At 34.3% G+C, this 12,886-nt stretch overlaps 2 long non-coding RNA genes across 2 annotated transcripts; both read right to left on the bottom strand.

Annotated features, from left to right (window-relative positions):
• Positions 1 to 2,487: 2,487 nt before the first annotated feature.
• Positions 2,488 to 3,503, bottom strand: LOC114522125. Its single transcript, XR_003686875.1, has 4 exons — positions 3,459 to 3,503; positions 3,081 to 3,128; positions 2,681 to 2,728; positions 2,488 to 2,527 (listed from the first exon to the last, which is right to left on the bottom strand). It is a non-coding gene; the product is annotated as an uncharacterized LOC114522125 (long non-coding RNA).
• A 732-nt stretch (positions 3,504 to 4,235) lies between these two features.
• On the bottom strand, positions 4,236 to 4,657 carry LOC114522126. Its single transcript, XR_003686876.1, has 3 exons — positions 4,622 to 4,657; positions 4,424 to 4,468; positions 4,236 to 4,282 (listed from the first exon to the last, which is right to left on the bottom strand). It is a non-coding gene; the product is annotated as an uncharacterized LOC114522126 (long non-coding RNA).
• Between the last annotated feature and the right edge of the window lie 8,229 nt (positions 4,658 to 12,886).

The following is a 12,886-nucleotide window of genomic DNA, read 5'->3' as shown; positions in this document are numbered from 1 at the left end:
GCTGAATAATTGTCAGTTTTCACTCTTGATGTGGATGGTGCTTCAAAGAAAAAAATTTCCCTATTTTATTCGCTTAAATATAGTTATAAAATTATTACTTTTGAGTATATTATGCAAAACGTAACGCACTCAATGTTTTATCACTATTGTTTATAAGCTGGTTTTCATTTAAACTTACTTGTCGTTGAAAGCAATCTTGTTGTTTCTTTCGATGAAGATAGTGCTATGATAAAAAATCATGGCATGTGCATATAAGGTTAAAACATTGCTTTAGTAGAAGATATACAGTCACACTCTTTGGACTTTGGTCCATCCTCGTAGCCAAATCGTCGGGACGAAGATGATTTTGTCTTCATTTTGACTTACGTGATGTGGCCGAGACCATTTTTCTTGCTGCTTTCGTTGTTGGTGGTTCTGTAGAGAAGACATTTGCATTTTAGTTGCACGACACATATTCATGCAGTTTTTATGTGTTATCCGATATATGCGCGCTGTGGTTATTTCAATCCTACTATGAAATTCTGGACATAAATTTAAATCAGATAGGCTAAATTTGAATTTTGACTTAGAGTAAATCGTGTGTGAACTCAAACATATTGTCTAAACACTATAATTTGTAGACTATACACTATAAAGACTATATATAGAAGGTATTCCTACTTCTCTACGCTCACAATGCTATTCGCATGTATAACAATAAAAATATATATGCAGTAATGTTTTCTGAAGTCTAATACACTTTCGTGTTCGTGTTAAGCTTATATACCTGATGTCGTTGGATTCTTTTCTGTTGTCACTTTTGGTGTAAATGGTGCTATAAAGAAATTAAGAAATAGAAAACATTTTCCGTGTTTCTATACAGTTATAGAAACACGCGTGGGAGTTTGGGAGAACGAGAAATAATCAGTGGGGAAAACGAGCCCGTAGGGCGAGTTTTTCCACGTTATTTCGAGTTCTCCCAAACTCCCACAAGTGTTTCTATAACTGTATAGAAACACAGGAAAAAATGTTTTCTATTTCTTTTATAATATAACTCAATAAAAAGATTTTGTACAAATATTATGATTCGATTCAATTACAAATTCTCATTACATCGCTTCGCTTGTCAAGTTCGGCGGGAAAATTTCCGTGTTTCTATACAGTTATAGAAACACGCTTCTCGACCAATCAGCACGCGCGTACTATAAATGTTATATTATAAATAATATTTTAGCACATAATTATAAAAACATATAAAACAACTGTATATTATCTTGGAACTATACACTCAGCAAACAAATTCACTCCCAAATTAAAATTGCTTTTATCATTATTACTCTCTGTCGTCCCTTCGAAGCAGCTTCCGAAATTATTTTGTGACGTATGAGCAACTCTTGCTTGTGTCTCACCTGGATATCCAAACACTCGAAAAAATTCAACAAGAACACTATAGTTGGCGTTGTTGTTTTCTCGTGTTTTCATATCCCATGCAGAGAAATACTCGCTTTCGTCAGCTGATAAATTGCTTCTAAACATACCTGATGTTGATGGAACCATTCCTGGTCCGCTCGGTGTAGACCTTGCTGTAAAAAAGATTATTTCATTTTATATCAGCTAGAAAATATTATTTTCAGTATTCTCAAAGAAATATGTTTCCATCATGACTGCATGCTTAAGGCTTTTGTATTTATTTTCTCCTTACTCGATGTAGTTGAATGATTTCTTGTTGCATTTTTCGTTGTAGATGGTACTGTAAAAAAATCGTATTTCGTTTGCTCAAATTACAAAGATTCGTTTTTTACTGAGCACCGCTTTAGTGCATCTTACTTGTTTCAGTAAACACGTTATTTGATGTTTCTCGCGATGTAGATGTTGCTATGAAAAGAACATTTTTTTATCATATATAAAAATATAAGCATAACTTTAAATGACATATTTTCTCGAGTTTATATTTTATTCAGTATTACAGTAGCTCACAATTTTCTGTTCATTTTTATCTTACTTGCTGTAGTCGAATATCTTTCTGTTGTCGCTCTCGATGTAGATGCTGCTATAAAACATAATTATAATTTGTAATTGTGATGGATATAATTTATCGATAGATTTTCAATGAAATAATTGTTTTTATAAAATTTGCACGACTTTATAGGTTTAGCATCGTCCCAACACAATAGGCCGGTTCTATTCTAAATTTCCATGCTGAGTTAGACGGATCTCGCACGACTCTTTTCTTTGGTTCGTGAATTATCTGAAATCTTAACTTTCATGGACAAATGCATGGCCAATGTTTTATGTTCATATTGATCTTACTTGATGTCGCTGAATCTTTGTCAGTTTTCACTCTTGATGTGGATGGTGCTTCGAAGAAAAAAATTTCCCTATTTTATTCGCTTAAATATAGTTATAAAATTATTACTTTTGAGTATATTATATGCAAAACGTGCATGCACTCAATGTTTTATCACTATTGTTTATAAGCTGGTTTTCATTTAAACTTATATACTTGTCGTTGAAAGCAATCTTGTTGTTTCTCTCGATGAAGATAGTGCTATGATAAAAATCAAATTTCTTTGGCATGTGCATATATAACGTTAAAACATTGCCTTTAGTGGAAGATATACAGTCACAATCTTTGGACTTTGGTCCATCCTCGTAGCCAAGCCGTCGGGACGAAGATGATTTTGTCTTTATTTTGACTTACGTGATGTGGCCGAGACCATTTTTCTTGCTGCTTTCGTTGTTGGTGGTTCTGTAGAGAAGACATTAATTTTAGTTGCACGACATATATTTATGCAGTTTTTATGTGTTATCCGATATATGCGATATATGCGCGCTGTGGTTATTTCAATCCTACTATGAAATTCTGGACATAAATTTAAATCAGATAGGCTAAATTTGAATCAGAGTAAATCTTGTGTGAACTCAAACATATTGTCTAAACACTATAATTTGTAGACTATACACTATAAAGACTATATATAGAAGGTATTCCTACTTCTCGACGCTCACAATGCTATTCGCATGTATAACAATAAAAATATATATGCAGTAATGTTTTCTGAAGTCTAATACACTTTCGTGTTCGTGTTAAGCTTATATACCTGATGTCGTTGGATTCTTTTCTGTTGTCACTTTTGGTGTAAATGGTGCTATAAAGAAAATAGTCTGTTTGCACATAATTATAAAAACATATAAAAACAACAGTATATTATCTTGGAACTAGACTCAGCAAACAAATTCACTCCCAAATTAAAATTGCTTTTATCATTATTACTCTCTGTCGTCCCTTCGAAACATGCAGCTTCCGAAATTATTTTGTGACGTATGAGCAACTCTTGCTTGTGTCTCACCTGGATATCCAAACACTCGAAAAAATTCAACAAGAACACTATAGTTGGCGTTGTTGTTTTCTCGTGTTTTCATATCCCATGCAGAGAAACACTCGCTTTCGTCAGCTGATAAATTGCTTCTAAACATACCTGATGTTGATGGAACCATTCCTGGTCCGCTCGGTGTAGACCTTGCTGTAAAGAAGATTATTTCATTTTATATCAGCTAGAAAATATTATTTTCAGTATTCTCAAAGAAATATGTTTCCATCATGACTGCATGCTCAAGGCTTTTGTATTTATTTTCTCCTTACTCGATGTAGTTGAATGATTTCTTGTTGCATTTTTCGTTGTAGATGGTACTGTAAAAAAATCGTATTTCGTTTGCTCAAATTACAAAGATTCGTTTTTTACTGAGCACCGCTTTAGTGCATCTTACTTGTTTCAGTAAACACGTTATTTGATGTTTCTCGCGATGTAGATGTTGCTATGAAAAGAACATTTTTTTATCATATATAAAAATATAAGTATAACTTTAAATGACATATTTTCTCGAGTTTATATTTTATTCAGTATTACAGTAGCTCATGCACAATTTTCTGTTTTATTTTTATCTTACTTGCTGTAGTCGAATATCTTTCTGTTGTCGCTCTCGATGTAGATGCTGCTATAAAACATTATAATTATAATTTGTAATTGTGATGGATATAATTTATCGATAGATTTTCAATGAAATAATTGTTTTTATAAAATTTGCACGACTTTATAGGTTTAGCATCGTCCCAACACAATAGGCCGGTTCTATTCTAAATTTCCATGCTGAGTTAGACGGATCTCGCACGACTCTTTTCTTTGGTTCGTGAATTATCTGAAATCTTAACTTTCATGGACACATGGCCAATGTTTTATGTTCATATTGATCTTACTTGATGTCGCTGCATCTTTGTCAGTTTTCACTCTTGATGTGGATGGTGCTTCGAAGAAAAAAATTTCCCTATTTTATTCGCTTAAATATAGTTATAAAATTATTACTTTTGAGTATATTATACGCAAAACGTGCATGCACTCAATGTTTAATCACTATTGTTTATAAGCTGGTTTTCATTTAAACTTACTTGTCGTTGAAAGCAATCTTGTTGTTTCTCTCGATGAAGATAGTGCTATAATAAAAAATCAAATTTCTTTGGCATGTGCATATAACGTTAAAACATTGCCTTTAGTGGAAGATATACAGTCACACTCTTTGGACTTTGGTCCATCCTCGCAGCCAGGCCTTTGTGACGAGGATGATTTTGTCTTTATTTTGAACTTACGTGATGTGGCCGAGACCATTTTTCTTGTTGCTTTCGTTGTTGGTGGTTCTGTAGAGAACTCATCGTCAGCTACAATGAAACATATTATCTAAAGACTATTTATAGACTATACACTATAAAGACTATATACATGAAGGTGTTCCTATATATATTTCTTGGCGTTCACAATGCCATTCGCATGTAACAATAAAAATATTATACTTTTGTGCTGTAATGTTTTCTGAGGTCCAATACACTTTCGAGTTCGTGTTAAGCTTACCTGATGTCGCTGGATTCTTTTCTGTTGTCACTATTGGTGTAGCTGGTGCTAAAAAGAAAATAATCTGTTTGTACATAATTATTAAAACATATGAAAACATCAGTATATTATCTGAGAACTATACACTCAGCAAACAAATTCACGCCCTATAAAATATTAATTTCAGTATCAACAGGGATCAACGGCATAAGCAAAATATGCGCCCGCAATAGAACCGTTTGCGGTTTTCCGTGTGAGCCCATGAGCGCGCACAGTTTCACTTTTTTTAATGTGTGTGATATTTTTTTTATTGTTGCACTGCTTAAAAATGTTGTTTTTATTTTTTTATAAATTTTTCTCTTTTCTTGAGAAACCGATAGCTTTGATTATTTACTTGAAATTTCTATAACTTTATAATCTGATATATTCATTTTGATTTTCGCTTTTAATTCAATTTGCGTCTTTATTTACTTGCCATATGTTTTAATTATTGTATTTAGTTAACTAATGTGTACATATTCTTTTATATTTGTGTGTGACCCTTGTGAGCCACCGTATACTTCCATCATCACTACAGGCTCAAGACTTTTGTGATTTTCTTACTCGATGCATTTGAATGATTTTATATATATTGTTATAAAATTATTACTTTTCAGTATATTATGCAAAACTTGCACTCTCTTTTATCGTTATATTGTTTTTACGCTGGTTTTCACTTAAACTTACTTGATGCAGTTGAAAGCATTCTTGTTGTTTCTTTCGGTGAAGATAGTGCTATGGTAAAAGATCAAATTTTTGTGGCATGTGGATATGACGTTGGACATCACCTTCAGTATATCATCGGAAAACTGAATTGGTCAACATTTCCCCCCTTGGTTCATGGCAAGATATACAGTCAGACTCTTTCGGTGGTTTAATTCATGCTTTGGTATTTATTTTAAACTTACGTGACGTGGTGGAGACCAATTTTGTTGTTGCTTTCGGTGTTGACGGTTCTGTAGAGAAAGATGTTCATTTGCATACAATATGACATATTACTTTCAGTTTTTATGTGCATGACTGCATATTATCGGAAATATGTGCGCTAGCTGTAGTCATCTCAATATCCTACTTAGAATTGATTTGAGGACATAAATTAAAACAAGCAAGCCTAATTTTAATATATGACTTAATACATGACTATGTGTAAATGCTTTAGCATCAAATCTGGTATAACAACCGCCTGTAACACTGTTTTATTTTTCTCTTACCAGTTTGTTTAGTAGAAGAAACCTTTTCTTGTGTTTTTCTCTGTGTGTAATTTTCTAAACATGTTTTGGAAAACTTTATTATTTATGCCGTACACTTTATATACTGTTTATACAATGTTTTCTATCATGACATCATACACGGTATACCATCTTATAGCCGTGTCATGATCACAAATTTTCCTTAATGTTTTGATCCATATCATAGTTACAGCCCGAATGTCGTACCTGTTGCTTGGCGCGGAGTCGCCTTTGGCTTTGGGCTGGTTTGAACGCGATCTGTTAGCTTTAAGAAATGGGAAATACGTGAATTTAACTAAGGGTGCTCCTCAATTAAAAACTCGATTGCGCTGGCCATCTTTAATAAAGATATGCATGGGTTAGTTGTAATTCATAGAATTCCTAAAATTAGATTCGTTTGGAATAACATTTCGTGATTCTACAAGAGGTTTTTAGTTTATTTCAATATTCTTTGAACCATGCAAATACAACTGTAGCACGATTATAAACCAAGAAAAAACAACACTAAAACATTATTTTGGCTATCATTTACCGTTTATGAATTATGTCTTTAGATATGCAGTTTTCACACTTACATACTATAGTCAAATTTCACGTCACTTATATCCTTGATCAATAAAGATTTACTTAATTTAGGATTATCCTTTAGATATGCATATAGGCCTATATATCAGTTCGAAATAGGATATATACTTACTTTATCCGATTCTACAAGTTTGTAGTGGTCAAAGCTTGCATTTTCTCTCAAATTGTATCGTTGTTCTGAATAGGAAGTGTTCAGTAATTCACAATTTCGTCCTGTTGCGTTTTTTTCGTAGTTTACAGATTGGCATAAACTTCTATTTTTGTAACATTCAACGATACAATCATTTTCAGAAGTTACGTGAATCTCGGCGATTCTTGAAGGTTTACTTTCCAAGCGATGACCTTTAAATTTTTGAAAAAATACGTGGTAAAGAATTGTGCATGGCTCTAAGTTTATAGTTCTATATATGACTGCTCTATTATATGTACACGGTTATTGTAGGATTGTTTTATATTTGTGTGCACCTCCATACAGAACCCGAGGGGTTTTTTAGAAACATAGGGGAGGAAGCCTCTAGGAAGAGGATGGAAAAGTGCATAGGTTCTATTGTATAGCTATATACATCACAGCAATTGAAGTAATTATTGAAGAAAAACAGAGCACAATGAGCCGAGCGTTCTGCTCTGTAGTGACGCATGTAAAGAAATCTCATGGTAAGGATGCTGAAAGAATCGCAAACTCTTTTTGGTTTTGCGCGTCAGGGGAAGTAGCTATATGATTGTCTCAGTGTTATGCATGTAAAGTGCTTTACAAGAACACAATTAAGCCATGCTGACGCAGCCGGACCAACTTAATTTGTGCATGCTAAAGTATATATTTATATGTGAATTAACTTGGTTATAATTGTTGTAAATTTGTTAACGTTCTATTTGTAATCATGCATTTTATATAGACTTTTCAATTTTGCCAAATTTTCATGCGTTATAACTTTCTATGTTACTTTACGTACTCGTATCTTAGCGCCATGCAAGAACAGGGTTGAAATACGAACACTAAATTGATAACGAATTAACTTTACTTGAACTTGAAAATGATGTAAAGATGACATCGAAATTCGAAACGTCGTTCTATTAAAACACTTTTTTATCGCTTTTACTTGTATCGTATAAGGTATCGCATGGCCATAAGGTTCCGCTTTTGTTTGATTTTAAACGCAAGGGGCCAGGGCCGGTTGTTCGAAAGGTTTTTGAAGTTATCCACTAGATATAGTGATTATAAAATCCTCGTACTTGGCATGGCCCAGATTTACAATTTGGCAATTAAGATACTCTTTAGCGATTATAAATTTAATATAAGTAGTTTTATCTTTTCTCAAAGCTTTCTTACGACGGTTGAAAAAGTCACTATCCGGTGCATGAATAAATTTATCCATGCATGTGCACCCCGAACAAAAAGGTATGCTATGTCTCGCTTTAGTTTTAAACCCCAACAAGAGCTTGCCGGATGTCAAATTTGGTACTTTTTGGGACACTGTGTCTGACGGTGTGTTGTAATATATACTCGATCACTCGCATGATTGTCGCGACACCTTTTAGTGCTGATTCCTGTATGTATAATCTATATGTTCAAGAGCGTATAATAGTAAATTGCATGCATAAGTTCATCAGCGCAAAAACATCTCGCTGCATATAGGTATTTTTAATTTCTTATAGAATAAGGTTTATCAATGTATACACATGCATGCGTACCTGGGCTCCGCACAAGTATAATGCACAATTACCATTATTAGTATATATATCGCAGTTTTGAATTCGTCGCCTTCAATAAATAAGCGGCCTTTAAAAACGTACCTTTGTGTTTAACATCAAAACAAATCGTGACATTTTTTCCAAACGTTTCAACATTCAAATTTGTCACAATCCATAAACCCAGAAGCATATGAATTAAATTCGGCGTCAGGCCTTTCCAAGATGAAAGAAAAACTGTTTCAGCCATCTTCTTTTGAACAGGTGCAATGCGACGTGCCACTTATAGGTTTTTTGCAAAACAGTGGAAAGTCGTTTTCAATGTTGGCGATGTATATAGATTAACAGTATTCCACCGGCAGGAATGTTTATATATTGAGACTCTGAACACTGAACAATTTTTCTCAATTGCGAGGAAACGGTTGCTTGCACGAAAGTCGAACTGTCGAATGACTAAATATATTAAAATTGCTGAATTTAAAGTGCATCGTTTTCTTTTCAGTGTATTTTCTTTAAGTATTTGTTGATTTTAGCCTCTTTCTTCTATACATAATTTGAAATTAAATTTTTGAACAAATGGCATAATGTGGATATAAATCTTCACCTCAGGTGAAGAAATAAACGGCAACACATTAAATATCTAAAGGAAATTTTTTCGTAGATCGCTTTCACAACTACTAATAGTATTTATCCGCAATTAAAAAGAGAGATCTAATTCGTATTGACATAAGGTAAATGTATAGCAGTCCCTAATGAATGCGGGCCAGCCTTTGTCTCTTATTACAACGTTTTCATTGACATTTAATAAGTAAGAAAACTTATATTGCAAATGTAACTCAAATGAGCTTCACTTTAAACTTATATTTAGAGACTTGAAGTAAATTCATCGGCCCAAAGTCAAAAGCCATTTCAAGTTAGTTGGTTAAAGTCCACTAATATTATGAAACACCTGTACGAGAAAAGCATGGACCAATCAAAAGTCAGGAGGATACTTGAGCTAAAGGCACTGAACTGTATAACATGGAAGGCTAACTTAAAGGAATTACGCAATCCAAAAGTGAAGCCAAAAATGGCGGTCATGAAGCCTTCTTGGGCGTCATTCTCAGTTTCCCAAACGCGCGGTCAATCGTCAAACTTTATCATTAGAGACCTTTAGTTTGACGTTTACGGCAAACGCCAAACCGCTAGCAAAGTTTGTGTTTTAACTCCACTATCTTTAAGTGTGCGGCAATTTCGCTAAATTACAAACGTTCTACATAAAACTTGTGATGTTCAGCAGTAATGTAAAAAAGCAATAAGCTATTTCTGATGTATTTAGAAAAGCAGCAAATTCAGCTTTGCCGTATATGTTTCACGTTCGCCGTATAAAATTTAATGCTTGAACGGCTGAGGGTTTATGCAGTCGTTCAAGCATTAAATTTTATACGGCGAACGTGAAACACATACGGCAAAGCTGAATTTGCTGCTTTTCTAAATACATCAGAAATAGCCTATTGCTTTCTTACATTACTGCTGAACATCACAAGTTTTATGTAGAACGTTTGTAATTTAGCGAAATTGCCGCACACTTAAAGATAGTGGAGTTAAAACACAAACTTTGTTAGCGGTTTGGCGTTTGTCGTAAACGTCAAACTAAAGGTCTCTATTATTACATTGCAAAACGGCGAGGCGCCTTAGTTGACCGCGCGAAAAAAACGCGTTTGGGAGACTGAGAATGACGCCCAAGAAAGCTTTATAAGCCGCCATTTTTGGCTTCACTTATAGATACTGGAGGTAACCTTCCATGTTATACAGTTCAGTGGCTAAAGGTCATTAAAAACATAATATAATGTTTTGACTTTTGGTGTCCGGAAGTTCATTAATTCTGGCTACGCTTAGATCCAGTGTATATCTTCAGATCAGTGATCACGACACTGGGGCGAGAAATTCTCTACGAGACATGCAAAGACAAAGGGAGAAAAAGTTACCTAATTAAAACTTACTGAGGCTTATTGTCATGCAGTTACTGTATCAAGCAATATTGTGAGTTACTATATCAAGCGATATTGTGAGTTACTATATCAAGCGATATTGTGATTTACTATATCAAGCGATATTGTGAGTTACTGTATCAAGCGATATTGCGAGTTACAACCGGTCCAAGGCCTACAGCTTAATTAAATGCGATTCTACTCCACAAGTATATATCCAAAAGCTTGAATTTTTGTTTGATTTTCTCCGCAAGCCAGCAAATTGCCACACGCTATCTTCTTCTCCATCTTATGACATCCATTTATAAAAGCTCCAAAACCAATACAGGAGTTAAACCTCTCCACTGTGCAGTTTAGGTCACTATTAGTGACTAATCCAATCCGCAATCTTATCTTTCTTGGGGAACTAGCAGGCTCGTAGATATTAAATCCTTCTTTACTGCAATGGTTATATAATTGTGAAGCAGCGATAAGTGATTTCCACTTTGCTCTGGTGATGTTTGTTTCTTTGTATGTTTCATCTGCGATAACATCAAACAGCGAGCTTGCTTTGTGATTAATCACAATCCATTTTGTACTACCTTTAACGCCTTTAACATTCATCCCAAGACATATTTTATTGAACGGTGTGTTCCAGTACGAAGCCAGTTTTGCTTCTTTTTTAGTTAAACCTTTGAGACCGTCATCTATTTTATAGGCTTCACGGTTGGTCCAGTAAGACGAAGGGTAGTTGAACGTATTCTGCAAATGTAGGTGTATAATGCATGTAGCTATGTAGCCTATAGTATCGCAAAACTCAAGCAAATATCAAACGGAATTTCACGTTTGATGTCAGTGTAACAAAATGTCTCTGTTTTCAGATAATGTATTAATTTGCATAAGAAATTATCATGCTTGTTCCGAGTGGCTATGAATGACTGAAATAAAACCGTAAAACTTACGTTGGGAATTCCGCTGTTGCAATAAAGAAAATTTAACTATTACCAGTCCTCTAGTACATGCAACTTTGCAATGGCTAATTTTCTTTACCTTTGTTCCATCTACTTTCATCACTAGTGTCCAGCCTCCGGCTCCACAACCAGGTATTTCATCCATATGGCAATAAACTTTGTATTTTAACAAGTTTGCTTTGTTTGTGTTTTCCAGCGTATAAATACCGTTGGTTAACGATCTAAGATTGTGAGAAACTATCGTTATCCCAATAAGTATTTTCCTGTTGAACGTGAGTGTTAACAGAACTCGCTTTGGAAAAAAGAAAGTTGCACGAATGGCTCTGAATTTGGGAATTTTGTCCTTTTGACGGACATTTAAGTCCTTCCCAATCGCATAAAACAAAATTTAAACTGTAACTGATTTGTTTATAGAAATTTGCTGCTTCAAACTGCGTTTAAATTTGTTGGTATAAAAACGTACTGTTTCAAACGTTTAAGTTGCTGGTACTGACCTATTTCGCTCCAATTGTTCCTTGCAAGAAGATGGCAGATTCTGAATAACTAAGGTATGAAGGAATTATTTGTTAAAGCATTCGTAATTTGTACACTGGGTGGTGATTTCTTGCCTATTCTATCATCGGTACGTTGGAAATTGAGCGTTAGAAAGGCTATCTTTCCTCTCAAAACTGCACATGGACATTAGGAAATCTTTTGCGGGATATGCTCGAATATCAACGCGGCGAAATAATCAGTGCTTGAAACACTTTTAAAGTCAAATGACCTATGATATAAGAGCCATGCAAATTAGGCGGGGTAACCAAACATCCCCACTAGTGCCCTTTATAGAAAACACAAGCTACACATGGCTGTCACCCACTTTATTCATCCAATCTGGCAGTCCTGATGCAAAAAAACCTGTTGTGTCTTAGACAACCCGAAAAGTCGTGGCTTTCCTAAATGTTAATCTTACCTGATGTCGCTGGATTCTTTCGTGTTGTCACTTTTGGTGTAGATGGTGCTATAAAGAAAATAATATGTTTGCCCATAATTATAAAGACATAAATAAACACAAGTATATTATCTGAGAACTACACAGTCACTCAGCAAACAAATTTACACGCAAATTAAAATTACTTTTATTATAATTACTCGCTGTCGTCTCTTCAAAACAGCTTCCGAAAGTCTTTTGTCTTGATTTATTTGAGAAGATATATGAAAAACTCTCACTTGTGTCTCACCAGGATATCCAAACACTCGAAAAAATTTAACAAGATCACAGGCGTTGTTGTTTTTTCGTGTTTTCATATCCCAGAGAAACACTCGCTTTCGTCAGTTGAAAAATTGCTTTTAAACATACCTGATGTTGATGGAACCATTCCTGTTCCGCTCGGTGTAGACCTTGCTGCAAAGAAGATTATTTCATTCACATAAAAATATTAACTATAAAATATTAATTTCAATATCCACATGGAAATATACTTCCATCATCACTGCAGGCTCAAGTCTTTTGTGATTTTCTTACTCGATGTAGTTGAATGATTTTATATATATTGTTATAAAATTAATACTTTTCAGTATATTATGCA

The sequence above is a fragment of the Dendronephthya gigantea genome, unplaced genomic scaffold, assembly GCF_004324835.1.
Source record: "Dendronephthya gigantea isolate DGI-Jeju-01 unplaced genomic scaffold, DenGig_1.0 000022F, whole genome shotgun sequence".
Classification (NCBI taxonomy): domain Eukaryota; kingdom Metazoa; phylum Cnidaria; class Anthozoa; order Malacalcyonacea; family Nephtheidae; genus Dendronephthya; species Dendronephthya gigantea.
Note: the sequence above shows the minus strand (reverse complement) of the source record. Positions and strands in the feature narration are given on the sequence as shown.